Source organism: Rhinoderma darwinii, chromosome 12 (assembly GCF_050947455.1).
Source record: "Rhinoderma darwinii isolate aRhiDar2 chromosome 12, aRhiDar2.hap1, whole genome shotgun sequence".
Lineage (NCBI taxonomy): Eukaryota > Metazoa > Chordata > Amphibia > Anura > Rhinodermatidae > Rhinoderma > Rhinoderma darwinii.
In genome coordinates this window covers 45610441-45627505 of record NC_134698.1, presented here as the reverse complement: position 1 = coordinate 45627505, position 17065 = coordinate 45610441, and the positions used below count along the sequence as shown (strand labels likewise).

Sequence of the window (17065 nt, the reverse complement as noted above, 5' to 3'; positions counted from 1 at the left end):
ATTCGGTTTGAGGCTGTATGGTGCCCTAGTGAAGCCACAAATACTGGCTAATTAAGTTTGTACAGCAGCAGTAGGAGAAAAAAAAAAGAACACATGTGTAAAGGATCTGCCAGGCACAACTTCTGTGGATACGCCCATAGGTAATCAGTCTGCACCTGAGTCTATGTCTCTGAGACTGACTCCATCTTCCACCACTCGGGATGGCAGGCTTAAGAGTGGGAGAGCCTATCGCAGCCTGGCCAGACGGAGCTAGCTCCCGCCCTCTGTCTATACCTGCCTTTCCTGTTCCTCCTTTGCTTGTGATTCTTCTTGTGTGGTTTCCTGGCCCAGCTACAGCTTCTGACTATTTGATCCTGCTCCATACTGACCCCGGCTTACTGACTACTCTCCTGCTCTGCGTTTGGTACCTCGTGCTCTCCTGGTTTGACTCGGCTCGTTCACCACTCTTGTTGCTCTCGGTGTTGCCGTGGGCAACTGCCCCATTTCCCTTAGCTTTGTGTTCCCTTGTCTGTTTGTCTCGTGCACTTACTGAGCGTAGGGACCGCCGCCCAGTTGTACCCCGTCGCCTAGGGCGGGTCGTTGCAAGTAGGCAGGGACAGAGTGGTGGGTAGATTAGGGCTCACTTGTCCGTTTCCCTACCCCCATCATTACAACATGTCCACGGTCTGGGGAGAAATCTTAACCAAACCAGTCAGAAACAACAGGTCCCAGGCCTGGAACAAACAAAAATAAGAAAGCAGGATCTGTGACTCCCAATGAATTCAATGAGAAATATATTTTACGGTATAAAAAAACACGTATTTTTTAGGGTCGGAAGAAAAAAGTAAAAGTATAATTATGCGACTCGACTAGCATACAGCTGCCTGCAAAACTCTGCAACCCAGACTGGCATCAGCAGAGGCCAAAGAATTAATAGGATATCACCTTATCCGTAAGGATGATCAAAAAGAGGGACTTGTAGGACAAGGAAGCGGGAAGTCTGAAAGAAAGGACTGCATAAGCCATCTCTTTCAAGAAAGTCTTTAAATGATATCGAAAAGTCAAAGTCCTTTGAACAAGAATGGACAGAGGAGAGATCTGACCCCTCAGGGAAGATAAACCAAGTCACTGTTCAAGGCCTGATTACAGGAAGGACAGAACTGTAGGCGTGGAATATTCTACATGCGATGTACACCTTGACTGGCTGAAGTTTTCTGGCCTTCATTATTATCTGGATACTAGCTCAGAGAGACCTTGCCCTCAGACCCTCGTCTTCAGCCACGCTGTTAAATGCATCTGATGTAAAGTTGGGAGGAATACCAGTCACTGGGTAAGGATGTAGAGTGGAAGTGGACGATCAATGTGAGAAGGTTGATTAGGTCTTTGTTCCAGACATGGCGTGGTCAGTTCTGGGCGACCAGAATCACTGGAAGGTCTTTCCTCTTGAGAACTCTGGGCAAGAGTGAAACTGGAACGAAGAGTTACAGGAGCAGAAGAGATACAGGAGAGAGAACTCTTTTCATGGAGTGACCAGAACGTCGACTGCAATGGCCTTGGGATCCCGTGCGTGGCCATGAAGGCCAGAACCTGGTGCTTGAAACTGGATGCGAAGAGATCTTGCGGACCAATCATCTACTCCTGATATGTGGACCACTGACAGCTCTGGAATATGCCTGTCTGCTCACAATAGGATTCGAGAGGACTAGATTCTTTTGAATCCTGGTGTTGCCCTGTAATTCAGATAAGCAACCACCGTGGAGTTGTTCGACTCTTCTTCAGGATTGGCCAGTCTGAATCCAGACCAATCGGAGAAGGCTAGAAAAATTGCCCTCAATTCTAGAAGATTGATTAGTAAGGACGTCTTCTCCTGCGACCAAGTGCCCTAAACCGTTTGCAGAGCAAAAACTGAACCTCATCTAGACAGACTGGAATCCGCTGAGACGACCAGCCACTGGAGGGGCGGAAAAGCGGAGAAGTGCCATAAGTCGGCAGGATCTTAGGGTATACCCCGGGAAAACGGGGCAAGGCGAAAAGTGAGGGCAACAAGTTGGAAACATAGAGAACCCGCCTTGAAATGAAGGAAACTCTGGTGGGTCCTTGCGATTGGGATACGAAGGTCTACATCGCAATATCGCGAATAGAGGAATTCTCTAGGAAGTTTCAGCAATGTAACCACTGACCTTAAATGGACACTAACTTTTCAAACTACTTTTGCTATTCAAAAAGTATCTTTGATAGATCAACTTTTTAACAATAAAATAAATTACAATTTAGTGGTTTTAACCATGCAAATTCTGTGTGAAGTAACTGCCACTAGGTGTTTCCCTTCGTGTAATCTGCTGTCCACTCCCTGTTAAGCAAAATACGTCCCTAGTTACAAAACTGAGGAGACGGACTACAGAAAGTAGGGATGTGTCTCTTCACTGCCTGCCAATAGATGTCTATGAAGAGGGGAGGGGGGAGAAGGAGCAGAGTGAGAGAGATACACACAGATGTGCTGCAGCTTCTGGTAAGTGTTCCTGTCTCACCCCAGTGCTGGATTCTCAGCTACACTACTCATAACTACTGCATGATCTCCATGCTGCTTCTATGTACATGTGATAAATCGAGATCTGACAGCAAAATTCCCTCTCCTATGTGTGCTGTGTATAAAAGACATGGTAGCGGTTAAGCTCCGCCCACTAGCTCAGAGACACCTGAGAATTAGTGAGAGAGCCAGCAGACGGGAAAGCTGCTAAAAATAAAATGCAGAATACAAGCCATATTATGGTCATAAATTGTGTTATTTTCATGTACACACACACACACACACACACACACACATGACCGCTTATTCTGAAGAGTTAGGTACGCCTTAAGGATTCCATGCGAAACAACCCACCTGCTGCTACGGAGGGAATAGAAAAAAATTAAAATAAAAAATAGCAGCAGACCTGAGTATTAGGTCACATCTACTTCCTTCAGATAATAGGCTAAAAATGGAATTAGTCAGTGTCTGTGGGAAGGATATACCCTGCCTAGGCAGAGCCTAGACTCTTTCCTACCTAGTGTTGCTTCATGGTGGCAGGGGCCTATACCAATAGTGCGGTGTCCCGCAATGATATTAATGACAAATTATCATTTTCAATTCCACAGCACACTCTGTGGCAAAATGCATATGTAGACATGGCGGAAAAACATTGCTACATCTAAAGAGAGGCTAAGGCTCCATGCACACGACCGTAAATACGGTCCGCAATTACGGACTCATTCAGTTCTATTGGCAGTGGACACCTTTCCGTATCGCTACGGATAGGTGTCCGTGCCGTAGAACTGTACCGCAAAAGATAGAACATGTTTTGCGTTTTACGGAACATGCTCCCATACGGTGTATGGGAGAACGGGCCGAAAATGCAGGCTGCGGCCCGTAGCGGCCGGCAGTGCCCGCAATCACTGGCTGTGATTACAGCCACGACCGTGTGCATGAGGCCTTTTCCCATTTTTCCTCTAAAGTAATGTAAAAAAATAAACAAAATTGATATCACTGCGTTTATAAAAGTTTGAACTACAATTTCTATCCGCTCCTCACGTGTTAACCTCTGCGACATGTCAATGGCTGTAAACAAAGAGAAGCTTGTAAATAACTCATGAAAGAATAAAGTAACGTTAAAACCAAGCACACCATTGTTTTTCTTGTGAAATTCTCGATAAGTTTGATGTGTCACATGACCCTCTTCCCATTGAAAAAACTAAAGTTGGATACAAAATGGCCACCATGGTCAACACCCAGCTTGAAAAGTTTCCCCCCTCCCATATACTAATGTGCCACAAACAGGAAGTTAATATCACCAACCATTCCCATTTTATTTAGGTGTATCCATATAAATGGCCCACCCTGTATATTACATAGCTTGGTGTCATCTGCAAAAATAGAAATAGTGCTATTAATCCCATCCTCTATATCATTAATAAATAAGTTGAATAATAGTGGTCCCAGCACTGAACCCTGGGGTACACCACTTATAACCGGGGACCATTCAGAGTAGGAATCATTTACCACAACTCTCTGGATACGGTCCTTGAGCCAATTCTCAATCCAATTACAAACTATATTTTCTAAACCTATAGTCCTTAATTTACCCATTAGACATCTATGAGGGACAGTGTCAAATTCCTTTGCAAAGTCCAAAAACACTATTCCCACAGCGACCCCTCTGTCTAGGCTTCTGCTCACCTCTTCATAAAAACAGATCAGGTTAGTTTGAAAACTTCTGTCCTTAGTAAAACCATGCTGGCTGTCACTTATAATACTATTTTTTGTCACATAATCCTGTATATAGTCCCTAATTAGCCCCTCAAACATTTTCCCCACGATGGATGTACTGGTCTATAATTACCCGGGGAAGACCTAGAGCCCTTTTTGAAAATAGGCACCACATTTGCCCTGCACCAGTCCCTTGGCGCTATACCAGTCACTAGAGAATCTCTGAATATTATGAAAAGGGGGACAGAAATAACTGAACTAAGCTGTTTAAGAATTCTAGGGTGTATCCCATCTGGTCCCGAGGCCGTGTGCACAGTTATTTTATTTTATTTAGCTTGGACCATATCTACATTCATCCAATTCAGTATATCTACTGATATATTAACAGCACTGGCACCGCCTACATCAGCTGCTCTTTCTTCGGTTGTATATACAGAGCTAAAGAACCCATTTAGTAACTCTGCCTTCTCTTGATCCCCTGTGACCAACTCCCCATTACCACTATCTAGGGGTCCTACATGTTCAGACCTTGGCTTTTTTGCATTTATATACTTGAAGAATTTTTGGGGATTTGTTTTACTATCCTTGGCCACCTGCCTTTCATTTTGTATTTTTGCTAATTTTATTACATTTTTACAGATTTTATTAAGCTCTTTATATTTTACAAAGGCTACAGATGTACCCTCCGATTAGTATTTTTTAAATGCCCTTTTTTTTGTCATGTATTGCCCCTTTCACAAAAGGTGTAAGCCATTCTGGCCCATAAAATTTTCCTGCAACAGGTTGAGGAAATGTCTCCCCTTTGCAGTTGAAGCCGAACCATGACACCAATTAATATCCCAGAAATTAAAATCTCCCATTATTACTACAGTACCCGCCTGTGCAGCCCGCTCCATCTGTTTATATAGCTGACCTTCCATCTCCTCAGTTATATTGGGGGGTCTATAGATTACACCAAAAGTATTTTTTTCAGTGTTTACCTCCCTTTCTAGTTCCACCCACAAGGTTTCAACCTCCTCACAGTATTCACCCACTATTGTCTCTTTCACACTCGCCTTCATATCACTTCTCACATACAGACATACACCACCACCTTTCCTATTTGTCCTGTCTTTCCAAAACAGTGTAAAACCCTGTAGATTTAAAGCCCAGTCATGTGAAGAGTCTAGCCATGTTTCAGCAACACCGACTATATCTATATTTTCTTCCAGTACCAAGGCCTCCAGCTCCCCCATTTTGCTTGCTAGACTTCTGGCATTTGTGAACATACACTTTAACTTGCCTTTCAGTTTTTCACTTTTATTATCAGAAATGTGATTTGACATTATTTGGGCATTTTTATTTACACTGCTGTTTTGTAACAAAAGGATCTCCTTATCCTGTTGTCTAGTCCTCTCCCCACAGTCTGTTTCTCCCCCCACCAATATAGTTTGACCCCTCTCTAACCTAACTAACCTTTTTTTTTCTACATTGACCGACCTCCTCAGCCCTAGTTTAAACACTCCGCCACCCCAGCTAGAATTCTCTCCCCCAGCACAGCGCACCCCCTTACATTTAGGTGCAAATCATCTGCAGAATACAGTTTGTACCCCAATGAAAAGTCAGCCCAGTGCTCTAGGAACCCAAAGCCTTCTCTTCTATACCAAGACTTAAGCCATGCATTTAACTCCCTGAGTTCCCGCTGTCTTTCCTGTGATGCGCATGGCACAGGCAGTATTCCTGAGAATACAACCTTGGAGGTCCTTCCCTTCAGCTTGTAGCCTAGTTCTTTAAAATTATTCTTAAGGCTCCTCCACCTACCATTTATTCTGTCGTTGGTACCGACATGGACCACAACAGCATGATATAGCCTCCTCAATATATACGCTCCTAATTACCCCAATGCAAATATTTTCTCTCGCTTACTAAACTTTCTACTACAACAATCACTTCATTCCCTAATAGTGGGGGGAATTTAACACCCCCTTACATAATGACAGAGACCGCACTAGCTCATCTACACAGGATGACGTGGCAGCCTCGGTCATTCTTGACCTAATGACCCAATTATCTCTATGTGACCTTTGGCGACTACTTCATACGGCCAAACGAGACTATACCCACTACTCACCAATCACACTCCAGAATTGATTTCTTCATAATGTCATTACAGGCCTTCCCTGCTATTGCCTCAGCTGAAATATTGACAATGGCCATATCTGACCACACTCCCATAACTCTCACAATAGATGCAGGACCACCCTTAAACGTAAAAGTCTTAATTGAAAATTTCCTTCTTACCGAGGATTTTAAACAATATCTAAATATGCACTGGTCACACTACACTACGGACAACAAGGAACATATAGATAATTCAAGCCTATTTTGGATGACCTCAAAAGAAGTTATGAGAGGTCATGTCATCTCATATCTGAAACATAGACGTAGCAACCTACAGAAACAATTCAATATATTAAATATTGGTGTTATGGAGGCACATAAATCCTATTTATCAGACAGCTCGGCAGAGAATAAATCCCTTTTCATAGAAGCTAAAACCCTTCTGGATACCTACCTGCAGGGACAAGCTGAATGGGACATTGATGCCATAAATAACAAGTATTTCCGCTGGGGCAATCGTATAGGCCAGCTGCTGGCAAAGATCACAAACTTCGTAGATCCTCATATGATATACTGAAATTAACTCATCCCACCACGAGAGAAACCATGTTGATCCCAGACCAAATCCAACACGCTATTAGAGAGTTCTTCTTGGAGTTTTACAAACCCACACAATTTGATTCGGAGACAACAGGGTCCTTTCTATCCTCTCTTACATTGCCTAAACTCTCACTGACAGATCAACAACTCCTAGACCAGGCACTCACAGAAGAGGAGGTACAAAGAGCCATCACTGCCTTACCAAATAATAAAACACCAGGCCCAGATGGCATATCTTCAGAATATTACAAAATGCTTTCACCCCACTTAATACCGCCCTTAACTAGATTTCTGAATGACATCTATACAAAGGGATCTGGGCCAGGCAAATTTTTAAACTCACGTACTATTCTAATCCAGAAACCACATAAAAACCCAACAGACATAGGTTCCTACAGACCTATATCCCTATTAAACTATGACTATAAATTGCTAACGTAAATCTTGGCAGATCGTATGTAACTGATCCTGGGAAACAATTACACAGAACCAATTAGGCTTTCTTAGAAATAGACACTCAACCAAAGGGATTAGACAGGCAGTGGCGGCCACGAAACAGGCTCTGAACCCACACTCTGCACCCGCAATGCTTCTGGGACTAGACGTGGAAAAGGCCTTTTGATTCTGTGTCATGGCCTTTCTTACACGCTAATCTTCGATACAGAGGTTTTGGAAACGTTTTCCAAAACTTTCTCACGGGATCACAAAACCAGGTGCATACCACCTTCACTATAAATGGAAGTAACACTCCACCCATTGAGATTAACAGAGGCACACGCCAGGGATGCCCATTATCACCCCTTTTATTCAACCTCTCCATAGACTCCTTGCTTAGACACTTACTCTCACTGACCCCCTTTGATGGGACACACATTGGCACCACTGAATTGAAGCTCTCAGCCTTTGCAGATGATATACTGTTATACAGTGAAGGAAATAAGTATTTGATCCCTTGCTGATTTTGTAAGTTTGTCAACTGTCAAAGTAATGAACAGTCTAGAATTTTTAGGCTAGGTTAATTTTACCAGTGAGAGATAGATTATACAGGGTGGGCCATTTATATGGATACACCTAAATAAAATGGGAATGGTTGGTGATATTAACTTCCTGTTTGTGGCACATTAGTATATGGGAGGGGGGAAACTTTTCAAGCTGGGTGTTGACCATGGCGGCCATTTTTAAGTCGGCCATTTTGTATCCAACTTTAGTTTTTTCAATGGGAAGAGGGTCATGTGACACATCAAACTTATCGAGAATTTCACAAGAAAAACAATGGTGTGCTTGGTTTTAACGTTACTTTATTCTTTCATGAGTTATTTACAAGTTTCTGACCACTTATAAAATGTGTTCAAAGTGCTGCCCATTGTGTTGGATTGTCAATGCAACCCTCTTTTCCCACTCTTCACACACTGATAGCAACGCCGCAGAAGAAATGCTAGCACAGGCTTCCAGTATCCGTAGTTTCAGTTGCTGCACATCTCGTGTCTTCACAGCATAGACAATTGCCTTCAGATGACCCCAAAGATAAAAGTCTAAAGGGGTCAGATCGGGAGACCTAGGGGGCCATTCAACTGGCCCACGACGACCAATCCACTTTCCAGGAAACTGTTCATCTAGGAATGCTCAGACCTGACACCCATAATGACATAAATAACTCATGAAAGAATAAAGTAACGTTAAAACCAAGAACACCATTCTTTTTCTTGTGAAATTCTCGATAAGTTTGATGTGTCACATGACCCTCTTCCCATTGAAAAAAACTAAAGTTGGATACAAAATAGCCGACTTCAAAATAGCCACCATGGTCAACACCCAGCTTGAAAAGTTTCCCCCCTCCCATATACTAATGTGCCACAAACAGGAAGTTAATATCTCCAACCATTCCCATTTTATTTAGGTGTATCCATATAAATGGCCCACCCTGTATATAAAAAAAAAAAATACAGAAAATCACATTGTCAAAATTATATATATTTATTTGCATTGTGCACAGAGAAATAAGTATTTGATCCCTTTGGCAAACAAGACTTAATACTTGGTGGCAAAACCCTTGTTGGCAAGCACAGCAGTCAGAGGTTTTTTGTAGTTGATGATGAGGTTTGCACACGTTAGATGGAATTTTGGCCCACTCCTCTTTGCAGATCACTGTCGCTTGGCAACTCGGATCTTCAGCTCCCTCCATAAGTTTTCGATGGGATTAAGGTCTGGAGACTGGCTAGGCCACTCCATGACCGTAATGTGCTTCTTTTTGACATCACATCACATCCCTTTCATGATCCTGTCTCTGGATGCAGAAAAGGCGTTCGATAGAATATCCTGGCCCGCCCTTCACCAGACTCTCCAACAAATAGGCCTTGGTCCTTCCTTTATAGGTCCTTTTGGTCTATCTTACGAACCCGCATGTATCTCTTCCATCGTTGACGTCCGAGCTGTCCCGTTTTGGATCATGGTCCAACTTTAAGATCAAATTCTCCAAGTCCGAGGCTTTGAATGTATCTCTTCCGTCCCCTCGACACTATCACTCCTCAAAAGTAATTTCCCTTTTTCCTGGCCTTCTAGGGGTAGAACATATTTGGGAGTGCGTATTAGTTCTGACCTCTCCCAACTGTTTACAAATAACTTTGCCCCTTTACTAGGCAAATTCCGCACTGATCTCGCCTCATGGCATAAAAAGGAATTCTCCTGGTTTGGCCGTATTAATATCATTAAAATGTCACTCCTCCCCAAGTTGTTGTATCTCCTGCAGACGATCCCCACCTCCGTCCCCTCCTCTTTTTTGCTACGTATCCAACAGTGCTTTGGATCCTTCATCTGGTCAGCGGGTCGCCCCCGCCTGAGTAGGACAATTCTTACTCTGTCCAGGGACGCAGGTGGGGTTGGTCTGCCGGATTGTCGTCTTTATTATTTGGCGTCGACTCATGCTCATGTTCTCGACTTTTTTCATAATCATGATTCTAAACTCTGGGTTCAATTAGCCCAACGGCTCCGTACCTGTACCCTTTCTACCTTGCCATGGACCCTGCCTGGGAACAGACCGAGACCCGACTCCTTTATTGTTTTTCATACCCTCCTGGCGTTAGGTTCCTCTGGGATAAGGGGCTCGCTCGTGGACCCACTGGGACTAGGGATGCACGATGCATCGAAACTTCGATACTTTGCATCCCCAAACGGTTCGATACCGTTATTTCATGTATTTCGATACTTAGCTGTCCGGCCGCACAGCTCAGTATAGTAACACATGAATGTATGAGAGCGGGGCTGCGGCTGTGTGATAGTCATTGCCCCGCTCCGGAGTCCTGTATGATGCGAAGCGGCCAGCGCTGCACTAATGAGCGGCGGCACGGAAGACAGAACATGGCGGCCGCGCTGCAAAACACCCCCATGTCCTGTCCTTAGTGCCTGAACCACCGCTCATTAGTGCAGCGCCGGTCACATCACCTCATGCTGACCGTGCGGGCACTTACTGTCAGGAGCGGGACAATGGCTGTATTACACAACCGCAGCCCCACTCTATAACGGCGGAGATCAGAGAAATCTCTCATCTCCACCGCTATTCCCCTGAATGCTGCGATCACAGCGGACTGCAGTATTCAAGAGGAAGTGAGAAGGGGGATGTCCCTCGGATCGCATCACAGGAATCCCTGTGACGCGATTGAGGGACATACCACATATGGGCAGACAGCCCAGGGTCCATTGAAGGACCCCAGGGCTGTCTTACCATATTTCCTGTTAGCGCATACTTAGGTATGTCCTAACAACTGCCTGTGTTCTATCAGTACACAGGCTAACGTACTGGCATATAGATATATGCCAGTACATTAAAGTTTAAATAACATTAAAGTTTAATAATATTAAATTTAAAAAAATACACATACACCTTTTTTACAATAAACATTAAAATAAAAGTCTCAATACATAAAACATCCACACATATTGGGTACTGGCGCGGTCGCAATAACCTTCACAACAATTTTTTTGCATCATTTATGATGTGTACGCTGTAAAAAAATAAAATAAAAACTGCTTTCTTTCACTTATTTTGGGGCACGAGGTGTGATGAATTTAACCGCCATGTGCCTCACATTAATAGTAATTAACTTCATCATGTACCTCACACATTAACCCGTCATGAGAAATATGATGGGGTTAATTACTATTAACATTCAAAATTCAATCACACCACGCGCCTCACATCAGAAAACGGAAGAACTTTTTTTATTATTATTGTTGGCAAAGTATCGAATTGGTATCGAAATCGCAATACTAAATGAAGAATCGGTATCGAAGTCCAAATTCTGGTATCGTGACATCCCTAACTGGGACCACTAACCCCTGTTACCGACAACCCAGCATTTCTTGCTGGGGAGGCGAGTCTCTTCTTCTTATGCAGGTCTTCCACTAATCCCATGTATTTCGCTCAGGTCCTCTCCGATTCTTCTTTGCTCCCATTAACCACTATCTGCCCAGCTGAAATGCCCTCACCGCGTCACATATTTCAATACTCTCAGTTAAAACATTACTATAGTGCTACTAAACGCCAGCCTCACCTTCACCGTCCACTTACTGACTTTAAGAGTTTGTGTGTTTCCACCCGGTCCCTTGCACATGCCATCTCCACATTCTATAAATTACTCCTAATCCAGGGATCTCCTCACCTCCCATCCTTCTGCAAGGCTTGGGAGGCTGAATTGCACAAGACATTTACTGACGCACAGTGGATTGCCATACAAGCCCTGGAAACCAGCTACAAAATTATCTCTAGGTGATACCGGGTCCCTTCTGCCCTACATAAATGGTACCCATCTGTACCTGACACATGTTGGCACTGTGGGGCGGCGGGGGGATCCATGTCTCATATTTGGTGGAGTTGCCCCTCCCTACGGAATTTTTGGGAGGCGATTCTTAAAATCATCCTGGAGGTCTCGGTCACTAGTTCTCCTGAGGCCCTTTAATTTATGTTCCCTATGCCACTACCCATCTACAAACGCTCCCTAATTAGGCACCTCCTTCAGGCTGCTAAATCGGTTATTCCCCGCAAGTGGATAACGGCAACTCCTCCTTTGTTGGATGAATGGTTTCAGGAAGTTGCCTTGATTCAACGTATTGAACACCTCCTGGCTCAATCCCCGGCTGCATCTGCACGACATACAGATACGTGGTCTCCATGGCTTCAGTTTCTCTCCTCTCCCACCTACCGTACTGTAGTGGCCTGAGGCCCGGTGCCCATCTTTCATCACGAGATTTCGTCTGTGAGGGGACTGTATGCGAGTGTGGAGGGGATTGCTGGTTTGCTCGCCTCACACAGGTATTTATTAAGTGCATAGCTGCCTTTTCTTACTTTTATGTACCATGATTATCCGGAGCTGGAGTCCAGGCTCACCGCGAACTACCCTGGTCTCTTCCCTGCCTTGTTTGTCTCCTATTCTATTTTTCCCTTTCTTTCTTTCTTGTGTCTATTCTGAGGAGTTATTTGCTTCCTGTGATTGTGCTCACATGCTATGGACATAACGTTATGGCTCCTAGAATATGGTAACACAAAAAGTAAATGATTTTTAATAAAAAGTATTTTATTGTGCAAACGCCATAAGACATTAAAAAAAAACCTATAAACATATGGTATTGCCGCAATCGCATCGCCACGCTGAATAAAGTGAATATGTCACGGTGAACGCTGTAAAAAAAAATAGAATAAAAATCAATAGTAGAATTGCTGTTTTTTAGTCACCACGCCTCTTAAAAATAGAACAAAAACTCATCAAAAAGTCGCATGCACCCCATGAAAACTACAATGAATTCCTCAAGGGGTCTAGTTTCCAAAATAGGGTCACTTTTGGGGGGTTTCCACTGTTTTGGCACCACAAAACTTCTTCAAACCGGACATGGTACCTAATAAAAGGAGGCCTCATAATCCTCTTCGCTTCGGAGGCCAATGCTTCAGTCCATTACCACACTAGGGCCACATGTGGGATATTTCTCAAAACTGGAGAATCTGGGCAATAAGTATTGAGTTGCGTTTCTCGGGTAAAACTTTCTGTTTTACAGAATAAAATGTAATAAAAAAAGATTTTTGGACAAAAAAATGAAATATGAAAATTTCACCTCTACTTTGCTTTCAATTCCTGTGAAACACCTAAAGGGTTAATAAACTTTCTAAATGCTGTTTTGAATACTTTAAGGGGCCTAGTTTCTAAATGGGGTGTTTGATACGGGTTTCTAATATATAAGCCCCTCAAAGCCACTTCAGAACTGAACTGGAACCTAAAAAAAAAAAAAAGAGGCTTTTTCTTATACCACACCCCGATGTACCGCATGGCCGTATCCAGGATGCGTTATGAGGCAATACTTCGCTTCTTACATTATACAGATAATGAGCCGTGCCCTCGCAGAGATGACCCCAGTTTTGACAGTTTATATAAACGGAGACCCCTATTAGACAATTTCAGTGCCTGGTTTTCCAAAACATACACCCCCAAGAATTGTATTTCTATTGAGGAGTCCTTGGTACATTTTAAAGGGAAGTTTCAATTCCGCCAGTACCTGCCGAGTAAGAGGGCAAGGTATGGCGTGAAGATGTATAAGCTGTGCGAAAGTGCATCAGGGTATAACTACAATAGATGCACATGATGAGAACATAGTTCTACGACTTCATAAATCTCTAATAAGGCCGCACATAAAATATTGTGAACAGTTTTGGGCACCAGTGCACAAAAAGACATAGTAGAGTTTGAGCAGGTTCAAAGGTGGGTACCAAAGTAATAAATGGAATGGGTGGAATACAGTACCCAGAAAGATTCTCAAAAATAGGGTTACTTAGTTTAGTAAAAAAAAAAAAAAACTGCTAAAAGGTGACCTAATAACTGTGTATTAAAGGGGTTGTCCGGATACGGGGCGTTTTTTTTCATATGGATAACCTATCCACAGGATAGGCCATCAGTATATTACTGGTGGGGGACCCCAGATGTCCGTGCCGGATGCAGATGGCTCTGTGCTGCAGTTCTGCTCGTTAATTCAGGGATTTATTTGGATTGACATATTGGAGTCAAGAAGGAATTTTTCGCCATTATAAGGAAAATTGGCTTTTGCCTCATGTGGGGGTTTGCCTTCCCCTGGATCAACATTGTAGAATAATAGGCTGGACTGGATGGACATACGTCTTTTTTTGGCCTTACAAACTATGTTACAATGATGTTATAATGTATCTGGAAAAATACTGTAGAAATGCCCAGAAATACTGACTTTACTTTTCATTTCCATTAAGGCGGGTGGAGTTCAGTATCTAGCTCACTAGTTAAACATCCTGGAAGGCAGCTTAGGGATTCAGAAAATATATTATTCTGCAGGCCATTAATCAATAAACATTGAGAGGGGGAAGTGGGAGGAAAGTACAACAGGAAAAAAATAAGTTTTCGGCTTTTAATGTGCTGCAGTATAGCAAAACTATACACTGTATACATTATTCATAAACTCTTAGATAATTGCCAAAAACAGAGCCCTGTCAGTGATTTGTATTATAGCAATTTTAGACATTCATCTTCCAATAGAAATCCTAAGTAGCACTGGGAGTTTTGGAAATCTAGCAATTCAGTACTCCTGCTGAACCCAAATCCTAACCAGTTCCTGAAGCCAGAGGAAGAGGCCAGTGCAGTTATGCAAGAAAGATATTATTTAAAGGGACACTCTGGCCAAAACTAGTTTCCCATGTGTACCATTGTGGTATTCCATGTGTCAGTCTCTACCCGGTTATTTTTCTTGCTGCTTCTTTCTCTATATATCAGACTGGGATGGTTGCTTAGCAGCAGTCTGAGTCCGGCTCGGTGACACGCTTTCTCTACTTGAGTCTATGGAGATCTATGTGTCACCCACCACAGGCTTCAGCAGTTCCTGTACCACACAGGGGGGACAGAAACTTCTATCATCAGCTACCACTGATCCTTAGACAGGTTCCTGTCACACAGGTATAATATAGAAGAATATAGAACATCCTCCCTATCTGTGTACTTAGGCCCCATGCACACGAACGCGCTTTTGCGGCCGCAATTCCCCCGAAAATACACGGGAGAATTGCGTCCCCATTCATTTCTAGGGGCCATGCACACGACCGTAGTTTTTACGGTCCGTGCATGGCCCAGGAGCCCGCACCGCAGAAAGAACGGACATGTCTTATTACGGCCGTCTTCTGCGGTCCGGGCACATTGAAAATAATGGCCGCGGCCATGTGCATTGCCCTCGATTTACGGGCGGCTTGCGGCTGACCGTCCGCTGCCGGCCGACCCGAAAATCACGGCCGTGCACATGGCTACGGTTGTGTGCATGAGGCCTTATGGTTTCTCAGTTCATTTAGGAGAATATAGAGAGATTGATAATCACAGTGTCCCCCAGCATGCAGAAATGGTAAGGTCTTGAGCTGGTCATGTGCTGTGCTGGAGCATTATGGGATTGATATCAAAGCAGAGAGGAAGAGAAAGATGGGGAAATCTAAGAATCAAGATGGAGGCTTTTTCTAAGCACAGACAAAGCTGAAGTTCATAAAGCACAGTATACATAAAAAAAAATTGTAGAGTGTTGTATACAGTCAGGTCGGGAATGCAGCCATGGAAAGTTGTGTTACCACAAGAGGTCTTCCTTAATCTTTCACTAACCATTCTGTCTTAAGTGCTCCCATTGAAAATTCTTGACCATACAAACTACTATCCGTGGTACAAAGAAACCACATATGTCTCAAATATTAAAAGGAAAATTCCACCTTTACAGAAAAATTTATTTTCACAGTAAAAATCTACACAACTTTGTAGTGATTAAGATTTTTTTTATTGTCTTTCCAATTACGACTAAAGCTAAGTTCAGAATTCCATTGGCTTTCTGCTACCAGAGAACAGTGAACTTCGAAAGCTCAGTTACACAATGAGGCAGCATTCAGACAAATGTACTGAACAAAACTCCATTCACACCAGCGGAAAATGTCGGCAAAAAATGGAGCCATTTGAATATGTTGTATGTGTTGTGGATTTTTTGCAGGATTTTCCATTTGTAATGTAAAAGATTAAATCAGACTTGCAGGGAAACAAGTTGTTCCACATCAAGATGTACCATAAATGACTGATAAGTGGGGGTCCCACAACTGGGACCCTGACCTGGCGGACAACTTGTGCCTAGTTGTCTCAATTTAAGTCTAGGCTCACTTGGTTCTAACTTCTATAGAATGTAATGGAGAGAACTATGCCCAAGCGTGCTCTCCTCTTCATATAAGCCAATGTAGCTGGCAGCTAATTTGCAATAGCAAAGGGCTTCAGAGGACCCGTAGTCTCCAGATAGATGGGAGTCCCAGAGTTTGTAACCTCACCTATCAGGCATTGATGGCATAGAATAATAACAATCTTTATTTATATAGCCCCAACAGATTCCTCAGCGCTTTAAAATTAGGGAAGTGACAAGTAAAATGACAAATAATCAAAACAAATGAACAAACTAAATGAAATGAAAAAGGGAGGTCCCTGACCAAATGAGCTTACATATCCTGAGGATCTGACATAACTGCTTCAGATGAGAAAATCCATTTAAACTATTAGGTTACATGTCCGACAGCAAAATTGAACTTAGGCCTCATGCACACGGCCGTTGCCGTGTACACAACCCGTGATTACGTACATAGACAGCCGTGGACGGTCACCCACATTTGAGGGCCGTGCTCCCATTATAAAGTATAGGAGCACGGCCCGCAAAATAAATAAAAAAGAAAAAACAAAAAACGAACATGTCCTACTTTTTGCGGGTCATTTCTATGGCCCACAGACACTTACCCGTAAATATACGGGAAGGTGTCCGTGGGCCATAGAAATGAATGGATCAGTATTTTGATATGCAATTATGGATCAGTAATGTGCATGGGGTCAAGGGCAACCAGCAGAATATTAAAAGGAACTATGTATACAAATGGAAACAAATAAAATAACAAAAACTGGAGGAAAAAACCCCAAACTAATAATTAACCACTATCTATCTATCTATCTATCTAATCTATCTATCATATATATTGATATCTAGTATAGTTTTAGGCTGGGGCAACACAGCGACTTTGGACACGACACAGTCACACGGCCAAAGATCACTATGTTCAGTAGCGTACATGGCAAGTAATGAAAGTGA

General features: G+C 43.1%; 1 protein-coding gene across 3 annotated transcripts in view; it reads right to left on the bottom strand.

Moving 5' to 3' along the window:
* The window catches only part of STXBP6 (syntaxin binding protein 6), a 141595-nt gene that overhangs the window by 26336 nt on the left and 98194 nt on the right, over positions 1-17065 (bottom strand). The gene's annotated exons all lie outside the window — the stretch shown is intronic.